The sequence below is a fragment of the Brassica rapa genome, unplaced genomic scaffold, assembly GCF_000309985.2.
Source record: "Brassica rapa cultivar Chiifu-401-42 unplaced genomic scaffold, CAAS_Brap_v3.01 Scaffold0893, whole genome shotgun sequence".
NCBI classification, from domain to species: Eukaryota; Viridiplantae; Streptophyta; class Magnoliopsida; order Brassicales; family Brassicaceae; genus Brassica; species Brassica rapa.
The window spans coordinates 1-17,029 of record NW_022610829.1 but is presented as its reverse complement, the minus strand read 5'-3'; the positions used below and the strand labels follow the sequence as shown (position 1 = coordinate 17,029).

The 17,029-nt window shown below is 40.8% G+C and overlaps 1 long non-coding RNA gene across 1 annotated transcript; it reads right to left on the bottom strand.

Moving 5' to 3' along the window:
• Positions 1–655: 655 nt before the first annotated feature.
• Positions 656–1,333, bottom strand: LOC117131302. Its single transcript, XR_004454501.1, has 3 exons — positions 1,252–1,333; positions 952–1,045; positions 656–779 (listed from the first exon to the last, which is right to left on the bottom strand). It is a non-coding gene; the product is annotated as an uncharacterized LOC117131302 (long non-coding RNA).
• Between the last annotated feature and the right edge of the window lie 15,696 nt (positions 1,334–17,029).

The window sequence follows — 17,029 nt, the reverse complement described above, 5'->3', positions numbered from 1 at the left end:
TCCCACTTTTCTAATCAGGTGATTTCAGTTTCCCAGTTTGGGAATAGGACAGCTTCTTTGTCGTTCCAATCAAACAGGATGAATCACTTGTAAGAAGCTGATTTGGATACATAAAGTGGTGGAGAATCACCAGTCGTTGAATAAATCTCATAGGAGTTGGGATGAAGAAGTTATCCCACTTTCTAATCAGGTGATTCCAATTCCCAGTTTGGGAATGACAACTTTCGTCGTTCCAATCAAACCAGGATGAATCACTTTTGTACAAGCTTGATTTGGATACATAAAATGGTGGAGAAACACCAGGAAGTTGAATAAATCTCATAGGAGTTAGGATGAAGAAGTTATCCCACTTTTAATCAGGTGATTCCAGTTTCCCAGTTTGGGAATAGGACAGTTCTTCGTCGTTCCAATCAAACCAGGATGAATCACTTTGTAAGAAGCTTGATTTGGATACATAAAGTGGTGGAGAATCACCAGGAAGTTGAATTAATCTCATAGGAGTTGGGATGAAGAAGTTATCCCACTTTCTAATCAGGTTGATTCAGTTTCCCAGTTTGGGAATAGGACAGCTTCTTCGTCGTTCCAATCAAACCAGGATGAATCACTTGTAAGAAGCTTGATTTGGATACATAAATTGTGGAGAATCACCAGGAAGTTAATTAATCTTCATAGGAGTTGGGATGAAGAAGTTATCCCACTTTCTAATCAGGTGATTCCAGTTTCCCAGTTTGGGAATAGGACAGCTTCTTCGTCGTTCCAATCAAACCAGGATGAATCACCTTGTAAGAACCTTTTGGATACATAAAGTGGTGGAGAATCACCAGGAAGTTGAATTAATCTCATAGGAGTTGGGATGAAGAAGTTATCCCCTTTCTAATCAGGGTGATTCCAGTTTCCCAGTTTGGAATAGGACAGCTTCTTCGTCGTTCCAATCAAACCAGGATGAATCACTTTGTAAGAAGCTTGATTTGGATACATAAATTGTTGGAGAATCACCAGGAAGTTGAATAAATCTCATAGGAGTTGGGATGAAGAAGTTATCCCACTTTCTAATCAGGTGATTCCAGTTTCCCAGTTGGGAATAGGACAGCTTCTTCGTCGTTCCAATCAAACCAGGACAGCTTCCCTTCGTCGTCCCAATCAACCAGATGATCACTTCGTAAGAAGCTTGAATTGGATACATAAGTGTTGGATAATCACACCAGAAGTTGAATAAATCTCATAGGAGTTGGGATGAAGAAGTTATCCCACTTTTCTAATCAGGTGATTCCAGTTTCCCAGTTTGGAATAGAAGCTTCTTCGTCGTTCCAATCAAACCAGGATGAACTCACTTTGTCCGAAGCTTGATTTGGATACATAAAGTTGGATAATCACCAGGAAGTTGACGTAAAATCCATAGGATCGGGATGAAGAAGTTATCCCACTTTTAATCAGGTGATTCCAGTTTCCCAGTTTGGGAATAGGACAGCTTCTTCGTCGTTCCAATCAAACCAGGATGAATCACTTTGTAAGAAGCTTGATTTGGATACATAAAGTGGTGGAGAATCACCAGGAAGTTGAATAAATCTCATAGGAGTTGGATGAAGAAGTTATCCCACTTTCTAAATCAGGTGATTCCAGTTTCCCAGTTTGGGAATAGACAGCTTCTTCGTCGTCCAATCAAACAGGATGAATCACTTGTAAGAAGCTTGATTTGGATATATAAAGTGTTGGAGAATCACCAGGAAGTTGAATAATCTCATAGAGTTGGGATGAAGAAGTTATCCCACTTTCTAATAAGGTGATTCCAGTTTCCCAGTTTGGGAATAGGACAGCTTCTTCGTCGTTCCAATCAAACCAGGATGAAATCACTTTGTAAGAAGCTTGATTTGGATACATAAAATGGTGGAGAAACACCAGGAAGTTGAATAAATCTCATAGGATGGGATGAAGAGAGTTTATCCCACTTTCTAATCAGTGATTCCAGTTTTCCCAGTTTGGGAATACGACAGCTTCTCGCGTTCCAATCAAACCAGGATGAATCACTTTGTAAGAAGCTGATTGGATACATAAATTGTTGGAGAATCACCAGGAAGTTGAATAAATCTCATAGGTTGGATGAAGAAGTTATCCCACTTTCTAATCAAGTGATTCCAGTTTCCCCAGTTTGGGAAAGGACAGCTTCTTCGTCGTTCCAATCAAACCAGGATGAATCACCTTGTAAGAAGCTTGATTTGGATACATAAAGTGTGGAGAATCACCAGGAAGTTGAATTAATCTCATAGGAGTTGGGATGAAGAAGTTATCCCACTTTCTAATCAGGTGATATCCAGTTTCCCAGTTTGGAATAGGACAGCTTCTCGTCGTTCCAATCAAACCAGGATGAATCACTTTGTAAGAAGCTTGATTTGGATACATAAATGGTGGAGAATCACCAGGAAGTTGAATAAATCTCATAGGAGTTGGGATGAAGAAGTTATCCCACTTTTCAATCAGGTGATTCCAGTTTCCCAGTTTGGAATAGGACAGCTTCTTCGTCGTTCCAATCAAACCAGGATGAATCACTTTGTAAGAAGCTTGATTTGGATACATAAAGTGGTGGAGAAATCACCAGGAAGTTGAATAAATCTCATAGGAGTTGGGATGAAGAAGTTATCCCACTTTCTAAACAGGTGATTCCAGTTTCCCAGTTTGGGAATAGGACAGCTTCTTCGTCGTTCCAATCAAACCAGGATGAATCACTTTGTAAGAAGCTTGATTTGGATACATAAATTGTTGGATAATCACCAGAAAGTTGAATAAATCTCAGAGGAGTTGGGATGAAGAAGTTATCCCACTTTCTAATCAGGTGATTCCAGTTTCCCAGTTTGGGAATAGGACAGCTTCTTCGTCGTTCCAATCAAACCAGGATGAATCACTTTGTAAGAAGCTTGATTTGGATACATAAAGTGGTGGAGAATCACCAGGAAGTTGAATAAATCTCATAGGAGTTGGATGAAGAAGTTATCCCATTTTTTAATCAGGTGATTCCAGTTTCCCAGTTTGGGAATAGGACAGCTTCTTCGTCGTTCCAATCAAACCAGGATGAATCACTTTGTAAGAAGCTTGATTTGGATACATAAAGTGTTAGAGAATCACCAGGAAGTTGAATAAATCTCATAGGAGTTGGGATGAAGAAGTTATCCCACTTTCTATTCAGGTGATTCCAGTTTCCCAGTTTGGGAATAGGACAGCTTCTTCGTCGTTCCAATCAAACCAGGATTAATCACTTTGTAAGAAGCTTGATTTGGATATATAAAGTGGTGGAGAATCACCAGGAAGTTGAATAAATCTCATAGGAGTTGGGATGAAGAAGTTATCCCACTTTCTAATCAGGTGATTCCAGTTTCCCAGTTTGGGAATAGGACAGCTTCTTTGTCGTTCAATCAAACAGGATGAATCACTTTGAAGAAGCTTGATTTGGATACATAAAGTGGTGGAGAATCACCAGGAAGTTGAATAAATCTCATAGGAGTTGGGATGAAGAAGTTATCCCACTTTCAAAATCAGGTGATTCCAGTTTCCCAGTTTGGAATAGGACAGCTTCTTCGTCGTTCCAATCAACCAGGATGAATCACTTTGTAAGAAGCTTGATTTGGATACATAAAAGGTGGAGAATCACCAGGAAGTTGAATAAATCTCATAGGAGTTGGGAATGAAGAAGTTATCCCACTTTCTAATCAGGTGATTCCAGTTTCCCAGTTTGGGAATAGGACAGCTTCTTCGTCGTTCCAATCAAACCAGGATGAATCACTTTGTAAGAAGCTTGATTTGGATACATAAAGTGTTGGAAAATCACCAGGAAGTTGAATAAATCTCATAGGAGTTGGGATGAAGAAGTTATCCCACTTTCTAATCAGGTGATTCCAGTTTCCCAGTTTGGGAATAGGACAGCTTCTTCGTCGTTCCAATCAAAGAGGGATGAATCACTTTGTAAGAAGCTTGATTTGTATACATAAAGTGGTGGAGAATCACCAGGAAATTGAATAAATCTCCTAGGAGTTGGGATGAAGAAGTTATTTCACTTTCAAATCAGGTGATTCCAGTTTCCCAGTTCGGGAATAAGACAGTTTCTTCGTCGTTGCAAACAAACCAGGATGAATCACTTTGTAAGAAACTTGATTTGGATACATAAAGTGGTGGAGAATCACCAGGAAGTTGAATAAATCTCCTAGGAGTTGGGATGAAGAAGTTATTTCACTTTCAAATCAGGTGGTTCCAGTTTCCCAGTTTGGTAATAGGACAGCTTCTTCGTCGTTCCAATCAAACCAGAGTGAATCACTTTGTAAGAAGCTTGATTTGGATACATAAAGTGTGGAGAATCACCAGGAAGTTGAATAAATCTCATAGGAGTTGGGATGAAGAAGTTATCCCACTTTCTAATCAGGTGATTCCAGTTTCCCAGTTTGGGAATAGGACAGCTTCTTCGTCGTTCCAATCAAACCAGGATGAATCACTTGTAAGAAGCTTGATTTGGATACATAAAGTGGTGGAGAATCACCAGGAAGTTGAATAAATCTCATAGGAGTTGGGATGAAGAAGTTATCCCTTTCTAATCAGGTGATTCCAGTTTCCCAGTTTGGAATAGGACAGCTTCTTCGTCGTTCCAATCAAACCAGGATGAATCACTTTGTAAGAAGCTTGATTTGGATACATAAAGTGTTGGGAATCACCAGGAAGTTGAATAAATCTCATAGGAGTTGGGTGAAGAAGTTATCCCACTTTCTAATCAGGTGATTCCAGTTTCCCAGTTTGGGAATAGACAGCTCTTCGTCGTTCCAATCAAACCAGGATGAATCACTTTGTAAGAAGTTGATTTGGATACATAAAGTGTGGAGAACACCAGGAAGTTGAATAAATCTCATAGGAGTTGGGATGAAGAAGTTATCCCACTTTCTAATCAGGTGATTCCAGTTTCCCAGTTTGGGAATAGGACAGCTTCTTCGTCGTTCCAATCAAACCAGGATGAATCACTTTGTAAGAAGCTTGATTTGGATACATAAAGTGGTGGAGAATCACCAGGAAGTTGAATAAATCTCATAGGAGTTGGATGAAGAAGTTATCCCACTTTTCAAATCAGGTGATTCCAGTTTCCCAGTTTGGGAATAGGACAGCTTCTTCGTCGTTCCAATCAAACCAGGATGAATCACTTTGTAAGAAGCTTGATTGGATACATAAAGTGGTGGAGAATCACCAGGAAGTTGAATAAATCTCATAGGAGTTGGGATGAAGAAGTTATCCCACTTTCTAATCAGGTGATTCCAGTTTCCCAGTTTGGAATACGACAGCTTCTTCGTCGTTCCAATCAAACCAGGATGAATCACTTTGTAAGAAGCTTGATTTGGATACATAAAGTGGTGAGAATCACCAGGAAGTTGAATAAATCTCATAGGAGTTGGATGAAGAAGTTATCCCACTTTCTAATCAGGTGATTCCAGTTTTCCCAGTTTGGGAATAGGACAGCTTCTTTGTCGTTCCAATCAAACCAGGATGAATCACTTTGTAAGAAGCTTGATTTGGATACATAAAGTGGTGGAGAATCACCAGGAAGTTGAATAAATCTCATAGGAGTTGGATGAAGAAGTTATCCCACTTTCAAATCAGGTGATTCCAGTTTCCCAGTTGGGAATAGGACAGCTTCTTCGTCGTTCCAATCAAACCAGGATGAATCACTTTGTAAGAAGCTTGATTGGATACATAAATTGTTGAGAATCACCAGGAAGTTGAATAAATCTCATAGGAGTTGGGATGAAGAAGTTATCCCACTTTCTAATCAGGTGATTCCAGTTTCCCAGTTTGGGAATAGGACAGCTTCTTCGTCGTTCCAATCAAACCAGGATGAATCACTTTGTAAGAAGCTTGATTTGGATACATAAAGTGTGGAGAATCACCAGGAAGTTGAATAAATCTCATAGGAGTTGGGATGAAGAAGTTATCCCACTTTCAAATCAGGTGATTCCAGTTTCCCCAGTTTGGGAATAGGACAGCTTCTTCGTCGTTCAAAATCAGGATGAATCACTTTGTAAGAAGCTTGATTTGGATACATAAAGTGGTGGAGAATCACCAGGAAGTTGAATAAATCTCATAGGAGTTGGGATGAAGAAGTTATCCCACTTCTAATCAGGTGAGTTTCCCAGTTTGGTAGCAGCTTCTTCGTCGTTCCAATCAAACCAGGATGAATCACTTTGTAGAAGCTTGATTTGGATACATAAAGTGGTGGAGAATCACCAGGAAGTTGAATAAATCTCATAGCGTTGGGATGAAGAAGTTATCCCACTTTCTAATCAGGTGATTCCAGTTTCCCAGTTTGGGAATAGGACAGCTTCTTCGTCGTTCAATCAAACAACCGGATGAATCACTTGTAAGAAGCTTGATTTGGATATTATAATGGTGGAGAATCACCAGGAAGTTGAATAAATCTCATAGGAGTTGGATAAGAAGTTATCCACTTTTAGATTGAGGAGTAATCTGAGTGAAAAGAAAGACTAGAAGGATTTAGAAGAGATTTGAGTATGAAATGAGATTAAGAGTCTAGTATAGAACCATTGAGAGACTAAAGACTAAGAGAGACTCATAACTTGCTTGACTTTGATTAATGACATGAGTTTACAATATATAGAGAGGCGACATTAGAGACTAGGGTTTAGGAAACTACACTATTACAAGGGATAAGCTTTTGCTTAATTCAAATGATCCAATAAGCTTCCTCCTTAAGGATAAGGTTCCTTTTGCTTTATGCCAACCGCGGACAGGCTGTCATGTGCGCTCCCTTCTTCCTTTTGCAACAGTCTGATCAGATAAGGATAAGCAAGGCTTCTTCTCAACACAAAGTTACCTAAGTAACTTTGGTTCACCGAGGTCAAGTTACCTTGCCCAATCTGTACGGCCTAGTACGGCTTCTGTACGGCCTTGCCCAATCCTCCCCTAACTCCATTTCCCTTAGCTCCTCAAGTCATCTCTTCTCATATACTGAACTCATCTTAACACTCCCCCTCAAGCTTAGCTTTGTGAAAGTCTAAGCTTGGACAGCCATGAGATCTTCCTCATTAAAAACCTCACTAAGGAAAACCCATTGGGATAAAACCTTAATGAGGGAAAAAGAGTAAAGATCTCACAGCTAAGGGGATCAGCTCCTTCTCTTCCCAAGATCTATGAGTCCCAATCTAATGTGAATGGACTCCATAGTCTTTTGTCTTGCAGCCTTGGTGAACACATCAGCCAACTGATCTTCACTTCTCGTATAGCAAGGTAAGATCACTCCAAGCACAATCATCTGTCTCACCTTGTGGCAATCAACCTCAATGTGCTTGGTTCTCTCATGGAACACCGAGTTGGATGCAATGTGAATGGCAGCTTGATTGTCACAATGCATTGTCATTGGAGTGGCTTGATCAATCTCCAAGTGCTTCAAGATGCCTTTGATCCATACCAACTCGTTTGTAAGCTTCAGCATGGCTCTATACTCAGCTTCAGCACTTGAGCATGACACCACCTTCTGCTTCTTGCTCTTACCAAGTTGCCTCCAATGAATGTGCAATAGCCGGTTGTTGATCTCCTGTCAGCTCTATCTCCTGCCCAATCAGCATCACAATAGCCCACCACTTCTGAGCTTCCATTGCACCCCATCCATACTCCTTGATCCGGCGAGCCATTCAGATACATCAACAGCCTCTCCACCATGCGCCAGTGATGTTCCTTGGGAAGCTGCATGTGTTGGCTCACCTGATTCACAGCAAAACATATATCAGGCCTTGTAATGGTAAGGTAAATCAATTTGCCAACAAGTGTTCTATAGAGTTTAGGATCATGAAATGGCTTGCTGTCTTCAATCTCCCCCTCTCTTGGTACTTTGTAGCCATCCTCCATTGGCATCCTTGCTGTCTTGCCTCCATAAGCACCTGCACCTTTCAAAAGATCAAGTGTATACTTCCTTTGGGACATGAACAAACCTTCCTTGGATCTACAAATCTCAATTCCAAGAAAGTATTTCATTTCTCCCAAGTCTTTGATTTCAAACATAGACTTTAGAAACTCCTTGGTTGCTTTGATACCTTCCTTATCACTCCCAGTGATAATGATATCATCCACATACACAAGGAGAGCAACCATACCTGAGGGTGTCGTGAGTGTAAAGAGAGTGTGATCCAATTCTGACTTCTTGAAGCCTCGGCCATTCAGAGTTGTGCTCAACTTGTTATACCAAGCTCTTGGTGATTGCTTCAACCCATAAATGGCTTTCTTTAGCCTCAGTACATTCCCTCTCTTCACTAGATGTTCTAGACCTGGTGGAGGATACATATAGACTTCATCCTCAAGCTCTCCTTGTAGAAATGCATTCTTTACATCCATTTGCCACAATCCCCATCCAAGGTTCACAGCCAAGCTTAAAACAATCCTAATGGTGTGTAGCTTGGCTACTGGTGCAAATGTCTCAATGTAATCCTCTCCATATGTCTGAGTGAACCCTCTTGCTACTAGTCTAGTCTTCTTCCTCTCAATCGACCCATCAGCCTTGTACTTGATTGTAAAGATCCATCTACTAGACACAGCCTTCTTCCCTTTTGGTAGTTCACTCTCATACCATGTATCATTCTTTATCATAGCTCCTGCCTCAGCTCCTACTGATTCTTTCCATTCCTTATCTTCCATTGCCTCTTCATAGCTTCTTGGAATGTGATTCTCATCTAAGTTTACCATAAATGCACAATGTGCTTCTGGATATTGAGCAAAAGAACACACGGCCTGAGTAGGATGCTTCACAGCTTGGGCATTGTAGTACACTCTTGTGTTTACCCAACTGGAAGGATCCTTTCTCAGCCTTGTACTCCTTCTCAACACTGGCCCTTCTTGCGCCATCTCTTGTTCTTCTTCTTCTTGTGGTAGCACACTTGTTTCAGATCTTTCATCTCCTAGCTGACTTGCTTCAGCTCCCTCTTCCCTTAGCTGACTCTCTTCAGCTTCTTCTTGTTGACATTTGATTCCACAGCTTGATCATGAGAACCAGAACTCTCTTCTCTACTTGTCTCTTCACGGTTTTGAGTTCTTGTTTCATTCCCCCCTTCATGGTCAAGATTGGGAGTCTGATGATCCGGTACTGGAGTGGTGCTTCTCCCACCTTGATTCATGTTGATTCCAAGACCCTCTAGGATGATCCTCAAGGTTTCAGCTCTATCCGAAGTAAGATCTTTCAAATCTTCTTGAATCTGCTCCTCATAGTATCCTTTTTCCTCAACAAACTTCACTTCTCTAGATACTAACACTCTCCTTGTGTTAGGATCATAGCACTTGTATCCTTTCTGACTTGATGAATATCCAATAAACATTGCCTTTGAACTCTTAGCTTCTAGCTTGTTTCTTATCTCTCCAGGCACCATCACAAAACACAAACATCCAAAGATCTTCATATGCTCTAGAGAGGGCTTGTACTGATTCAGTACCTCAAATGGTGATTGCCCTTTAAGAATCAGAGTTGGTGTCCTGTTGATGAGATAACAAGCCGTAGCAACTGCATCACTCCAAAACTTCTTAGGCACGTTGGATTGAAACATCATGGACCTGGCTACTTCCATCAAATGCCTGTTCTTCCTCTCAGCCACACCATTCTGTTGTGGGGTATAGGGACAGCTTGTTTGATGAAGGATTCCATGCTGAGATAAGTGTAACTTGAATGCTTGTCCCGTGTACTCTCCTCCATTATCTGACCTGAAAATCTTTATCTTGGCATTGTAATGGTTAGTCACATAGGATTGAAAGTTTTTAAATGCATCAAGTACCCTATCTTTGGTTGGAATTAAGGTTAACCAGGTGTATTTGGATTTTTCATCAATGAAAGTTACATAATACTTATGGTTTTCTCTAGATAGGCAAGGTGCAGTCCAAACATCAGAATGAATAAGATCAAAACACTTTTCATAAACAGTAGTAGACTTGGTAAAGACAGTTCTACAATGCTTGCCTAAAATGCAAGCTTCACAATCATTATTCTCAAAGGAAACACCTGGCAACATCAGTTTTAAAGCCTTATTATGAGGGTGTCCTAATCTAGCATGCCACAATGCATTTTTACTTAAACTAGAACCAGAAACAGAAGTAAACGAGCAGCTATATCTAGAAACAGGAGTGAGATCTTCAAGTAAATATAGCTCTCCTTTAGTCACTCCCTTTCCAATCATCTTGCTGCTTTTAATATCCTGAAACTTCACATCATTAGGACTGAATATAACATTACAATGTAAATCAGTAGCACATTTCTTAACAGATAATAAGTTTGAAGTAAATTCAGGCATATAAAAAGCTTCAGTTTCCTTATCAAACAGTTTAAGACTTCCTATTCCTCTAATAGGAATCTTATCTCCATTAGCAATCATCACATTTCCATTCATTGGTACAATGTTCTTAATCAAGTTAGTGTCACTTATCATATGATGAGATGCACCTGAATCAATTACTAATGGCTTAATGTCATGAGAACTAGCAATATGCGCAAGGATACTAGATGGTTTGAATGCATGATCATTTCTAGCAAAGTTTGCAATCCTAGATTGATTTACCATTTCTATCAAGCTCTCATGCATCCTATCAGTTCTAGTTAGATTCTTATAGTTCTCTACCACCCTAGCACCAAAAGAATACCCAAAGATGTTACCATTCTCCTTGAGCAACTTCATGAGTGCATCAAGGTCGGATCTCCTTAGATACTCTTGATCATTGTTCCCACGGTTGCTTGGTGCCCCGGTGTAGGCTACAAGAGACTTCCCATCACCTGCCTCACGCCCATCTATCTCCTTTCCTTTGCTTGTACCAGCTCCACCCGTTCCATCTGATGCATTAGCCCTTGCCTCACGGTCCTTCATGAACTTTGCCGGCTTGAGGTGTGGGTGAAGGATCCAGCATTGGCTCTTCTTGTGGCCATGCTTCTTGCAGTGATCACAGTTCCCATTGAACCTCCTCTCCTCAAACTTCCCATGCGCAGCAGCCTTGTTTGCTTGCGGAGCTTCACTCCCCTCCTCTTGAGTTGCTTGGCTTGCAAGGGAAAGGTCTCCTTTCTTTGCAAACAGCCCAATGGAGCCTTGCTCCTTCTGAATCCGCGCACACACATCCTCAAGGTCAGGTAGAGTGTCCTCCCTAAGCAGGTGCTGGATGAGACCGTTGTATGCCGGGTTTAGGGTGAGGAGGAGCCCAAAGACCTTATCTTGCTCTCTCCTCTTGTTAAGCTCATCAGCATCCGTTGTGCTCGGCCTGAGCATCTCCATTTCGGACCAGAGACTTCTGAATCTTCCTAGATGCTTAGTGAACTCCATGTCTTCTTGTACGAGGTTGTTGATAGCTTGCTTCACTTCAAACACTCGGCTTAGGTTTGAAGTGTTGCCATACACCTTCTTCAAGGTATCCCACAGCTCTTTAGCAGACTCACAGTAGCTGTATGCATCCAGAATAGCCGGCTCAAGGGAAGCATGAAGGACAGACATCACCAGCATGTCCTCTTGATGCCACTTCTCTTCTGCCTTGCTTGCGGCTTCATCTTCAGCTTCTCCTTGAGTGATGAGCTTTGGAGCTTCTCCTGGCGTGATGTGCTTCCAAAGCCCCTTGCTTCCCACTGTGGTTCTCACCATCCGAGACCACACCAAGTAGTTGTTTCCCTTGAAACAAACCGCCACCTTCATGTTCATGTTCATCCCACTCTCCATGTTGAATGTAGAACCCTTTAGACTTCAATAACTTTCTCTTGAGGTAACTGTCTTGAGCGAACACTAGCACCTTCACACAGCTTCAATAACACCTCAAACAACCAATAGAACTCAGAAAGACTACCCAGAACCGCTTAAGAACACAAGAACACCAAACTGTTTCTTCAAAGCTTCAATCTTGAATCTCCAAAGAACCCAACGAAACCAAGTTCTCTATGAACCTGGCTCTGATACCATATCACTTTTAGGATTGAGTAGAGTAATCTGAGTGAAAGGAAAGACTAGAAGTGATTTAGAAGAGATTTGAGTATGAAATGAGATTAAGAGTCTAGTATAGAAACATTGAGAGACTAAAAGACTAAGAGAGACTCATAACTTGCTTGCTTTGATTAATGACCTGAGTTTACTGTTGAACTGAAGAGAAGATAGAGCTTGTACAATAATAGGGCAAGCTCTAGAAGATGTCCAGAAGAGTTCAATCAAGCTTCAGAGGTGTTCTGAAGGAGTTATCTTGTGAAGTTAAGTCTAGGAAAGACTTAGACTGATCATGTGAAGGCTGTGAAGGAGTTAGAGAGAAGATGGAAGTGTGGTGCAAAGATAGGGCGTTCAGTACGGCCTTGTACGGTCTAGGGTGAATCATGAAGGTGTTTGGGATCAGTCAAGAAGGAGATAAGGCAATGTGCATAGTTAGGGATAGTGGTACGGACAGGAGGTCCGTACCATCAACCGTACGGCCACTCCACACGCCCAAGTCATCCGGTTCAGCCCAAATCAAGATGTGCAATGTGAGGGCGGTTCACTCTGATTCTATCCTTTCCTATAGTGACCGTGGAAGTGTGAGAGGGAAAGGGAATATACCAAAGGGATCAAAGTGAGCTGTATGTGCAAGCTGGAAAGGTAAAGGTGCTTTACCTTTACAGCAAAGACCAATCTCCTCCCTTCATTCAAATGAAGCAATCTGAGCTCTCCATTCAGTCCAAAGTCGCCAGCTAGCTCCAGCCACATCAAGACCAGTCTTCTCTCATCCTTACCATCCATTCTATCTTTTAATTATAGCCTTAGGATCTAGGTTTGTGATATGAATTGTGTAAAGGCATATATAAGCCTCTTATGTTCATTTTGTAACCCTTAAGCTGAGAGAGTCTCTCTTCTTCATAAACTTGTTCTTAGTTCTTATTCTCTGGTTACTAAGTCTCTTAATCTTGTCACTAAGTCTCTCTCTAATCTCCCATACACGTTCCTAGTCTCTCAGTCTCTCCCATACTCTCTTTGATTCTCTTAAACTCATTTCTATTCTTCATACTTCATCATACAACAATCTCTCATCTGTTCTTACATCACTCAAGTACTGGTACTCTGAAAACCTCATATTTACAATATATAGAGAGGCGACATTAGAGACTAGGGTTTAGGAAACTACACTATTACAAGGGATAAGCTTTTGCTTTAATTCAAATGATCCAATAAGCTTCCTCCTTAAGGATAAGGTTCCTTTTGCTTTATGCCAACCGCGGACAGGCTGTCATGTGCGCTCCCTTCTTCCTTTTGCAACAGTCTGATCAGATAAGGATAAGCAAGGCTTCTTCTCAACACACAAAGTTACCTAAGTAACTTTGGTTCACCGAGGTCAAGTTACCTTGCCCAATCTGTACGGCCTAGTACGGCTTCTGTACGGCCTTGCCCAATCCTCTCCTAACTCCATTTCCCTTAGCTCCTCAAGTCATCTCTTCTCATATACTGAACTCATCTTAACAGAAGTTATCCCACTTTCTAATAAGGTGATTCCAGTTTCCCAGTTTGGGAATAGGACAACTTCTTCGTCGTTCCAATCAAACCAGGATGAATCAGTTTGTAAGAAGCTTGATTTGGATACATAAAATGGTGGAGAAACACCAGGAAGTTGAATAAATCTCATAGGAGTTGGGATGAAGAAGTAATCCCACTTTCTAATCAGGTGATTCCAGTTTCCCAGTTTGGGAATAGGACAACTTCTTCGTCGTTCCAATCAAACCAGGATGAATCAGTTTGTAAGAAGCTTGATTTGGATACATAAATTGTTGGAGAAACACCAGGAAGTTGAATAAATCTCATAGGAGTTGGGATGAAGAAGTTATCCCACTTTTTAATCAGGTGATTCCAGTTTCCCAGTTTGGGAATAGGACAGCTTCTTCGTCGTTCCAATCAAACCAGGATGAATCACTTTGTAAGAAGCTTGATTTGGATACATAAAGTGGTGGAGAATCACCAGGAAGTTGAGTAAATCTCATAGGAGTTGGGATGAAGAAGTTATCCCACTTTCTAATCAGGTGATTCCAGTTTCCCAGTTTGGGAATAGGACAGCTTCTTCGTCGTTCCAATCAAACCAGGATGAATCACTTTGTAAGAAGCTTGATTTGGATACATAAATTGTTGGATAATCACCAGGAAGTTGAATAAATCTCATAGGAGTTGGGATGAAGAAGTTATCCCACTTTCTAATCATGTGATTCCAGTTTCCCAGTTTGGGAATAGGACAGCTTCTTCGTCGTTCCAATCAATCCAGGATGAATCACTTTGTAAGAAGCTTGATTTGGATACATAAATTGTTGGATAATCACCAGGAAGTTGAATAAATTTCATAGGAGTTGGGATGAAGAAGTTATCCCACTTTCTAATCAGGTGATTCCAGTTTCCCAGTTTGGGAATAGGACAGCTTCTTCGTCGTTCCAATCAAACCAGGATGAATCACTTTGTAAGAAGCTTGATTTGGATACATAAAGTGGTGGAGAATCACCAGGAAGTTGAATTAATCTCATAGGAGTTGGGATGAAGAAGTTATCCCAGTTTCTAATCAGGTGATTCCAGTTTCCCAGTTTGGGAATAGGACAGCTTCTTCGTCGTTCCAATCAAACCAGGATGAATCACTTTGTAAGAAGCTTGATTTGGATACATAAAATGGTGGAGAATCACTAGGAAGTTGAATAAATCTCATAGGAGTTGGGATGAAGAAGTTATCCCACTTTCTAATGAGGTGATTCCAGTTTCCCAGTTTGGGAATAGGACAGCTTCTTCGTCGTTCCAATCAAACCAGGATGAATCACTTTGTAAGAAGCTTGATTTGGATACATAAATTGTTGGATAATCACCAGGAAGTTGAATAAATCTCATAGGAGTTGGGATGAAGAAGTTATCCCACTTTCTAATCAGGTGATTCCAGTTTCCCAGTTTGGGAATAGGACAGCTTCTTTGTCGTTCAAATCAAACCAGGATGAATCACTTTGTAAGAAGCTTGATTTGGATACATAAAGTGGTGGAGAATCACCAGGAAGTTGAGTAAATCTCATAGGAGTTGGGAAGAACAAGTTATCCCACTTTCTAATCAGGTGATTCCAGTTTCCCAGTTTGGGAATAGGACAGCTTCTTCGTCGTTCCAATTAAACCAGGATGAATCACTTTGTAAGAAGCTTGATTTGGATGCATAAAGTGGTGGAGAATCACCAGGAAGTTGAATAAATCTCATAGGCGTTGGGATGAAGAAGTTATCCCACTTTCTAATCAGGTGATTCCAGTTTCCCAGTTTGGGAATAGGACAGCTTGTTCGTCGTTCCAATCAAAACAGGATGAATCACTCTGTAAGAAGCTTGATTTGGATATATAAAGTGTTGGAGAAGTACCAGGAAGTTGAATAAATCTCATAGGAGTTGGGATGAAGAAGTTATCCCACTTTCTAATAAGGTGATTCCAGTTTCCCAGTTTGGGAATAGGACAACTTCTTCGTCGTTCCAATCAAACCAGGATGAATCAGTTTGTAAGAAGCTTGATTTGGATACATAAAATGGTGGAGAAACACCAGGAAGTTGAATAAATCTCATAGGAGTTGGGATGAAGAAGTAATCCCACTTTCTAATCAGGTGATTCCAGTTTCCCAGTTTGGGAATACGACAGCTTCTTCGTCGTTCCAATCAAACCAGGATGAATCACTTTGTAAGAAGCTTGATTTGGATACATAAATTGTTGGATAATCACCAGGAAGTTGAATAAATCTCATAGGAGTTGGGATGAAGAAGTTATCCCACTTTCTAATCAGGTGATTCCAGTTTCCCAGTTTGGGAATAGGACAGCTTCTTTGTCGTTCCAATCAAACCAGGATGAATCACTTTGTAAGAAGCTTGATTTGGATACATAAAGTGGTGGAGAATCACCAGGAAGTTGAGTAAATCTCATAGGAGTTGGGATGAAGAAGTTATCCCACTTTCTAATCAGGTGATTCCAGTTTCCCAGTTTGGGAATAGGACAGCTTCTTCGTCGTTCCAATCAAACCAGGATGAATCACTTTGTAAGAAGCTTGATTTGGATACATAAAGTGGTGGAGAATCACCAGGAAGTTGAATTAATCTCATAGGAGTTGGGATGAAGAAGTTATCCCACTTTCTAATAAGGTGATTCCAGTTTCCCAGTTTGGGAATACGGACAGCTTCTTCGTCGTTCCAATCAAACCAGGATGAATCACTTTGTAAGAAGCTTGATTTGGATACATAAATTGTTCGATAATCACCAGGAAGTTGAATAAATCTCATAGGAGTTGGGATGAAGAAGTTATCCCACTTTCTAATCAGGTGATTCCAGTTTCCCAGTTTGGGAATAGGACAGCTTCTTTGTCGTTCCAATCAAACCAGGATGAATCACTTTGTAAGAAGCTTGATTTAGATACATAAAGTGGTGGAGAATCACCAGGAAGTTGAGTAAATCTCATAGGAGTTGGGATGAAGAAGTTATCCCACTTTCTAATCAGGTGATTCCAGTTTCCCAGTTTGGGAATAGGACAGCTTCTTCGTCGTTCCAATCAAACCAGGATGAATCACTTTGTAAGAAGCTTGATTTGGATACATAAATTGTTGGATAATCACCAGGAAGTTGAGTAAATCTCATAGGAGTTGGGAAGAACAGTTAGTTACCACTTCTAATCAGGTGATTCCAGTTTCCAGTTTGGGAATAGGACAGCTTCTTCGTCGTTCCAATTAAACCAGGATGAATCACTTTGTAAGAAGCTTGTTTGGATGCCATAAAGTGGTGGAGAATCACCAGGAATTTGAATAAATCTCATAGGCGTTGGGATGAAGAAGTTATCCCACTTTTCTAAATCAGGTTGATTCCAGTTTCCCAGTTTGGGAAAAGGACAGCTTGTGTCGTTTCCAATCAAAACAGGATGAATCACTTTGTAAGAAGCTTTGTTTGGGTATATAAAGTGTTGGAGAAGTCACCAGGAAGTTGAATAAATCTCATAGGAGTTGGGATGAAGAAGTTATCCCACTTTCTAATAAGGTGATTCCAGTTTCCCAGTTTGT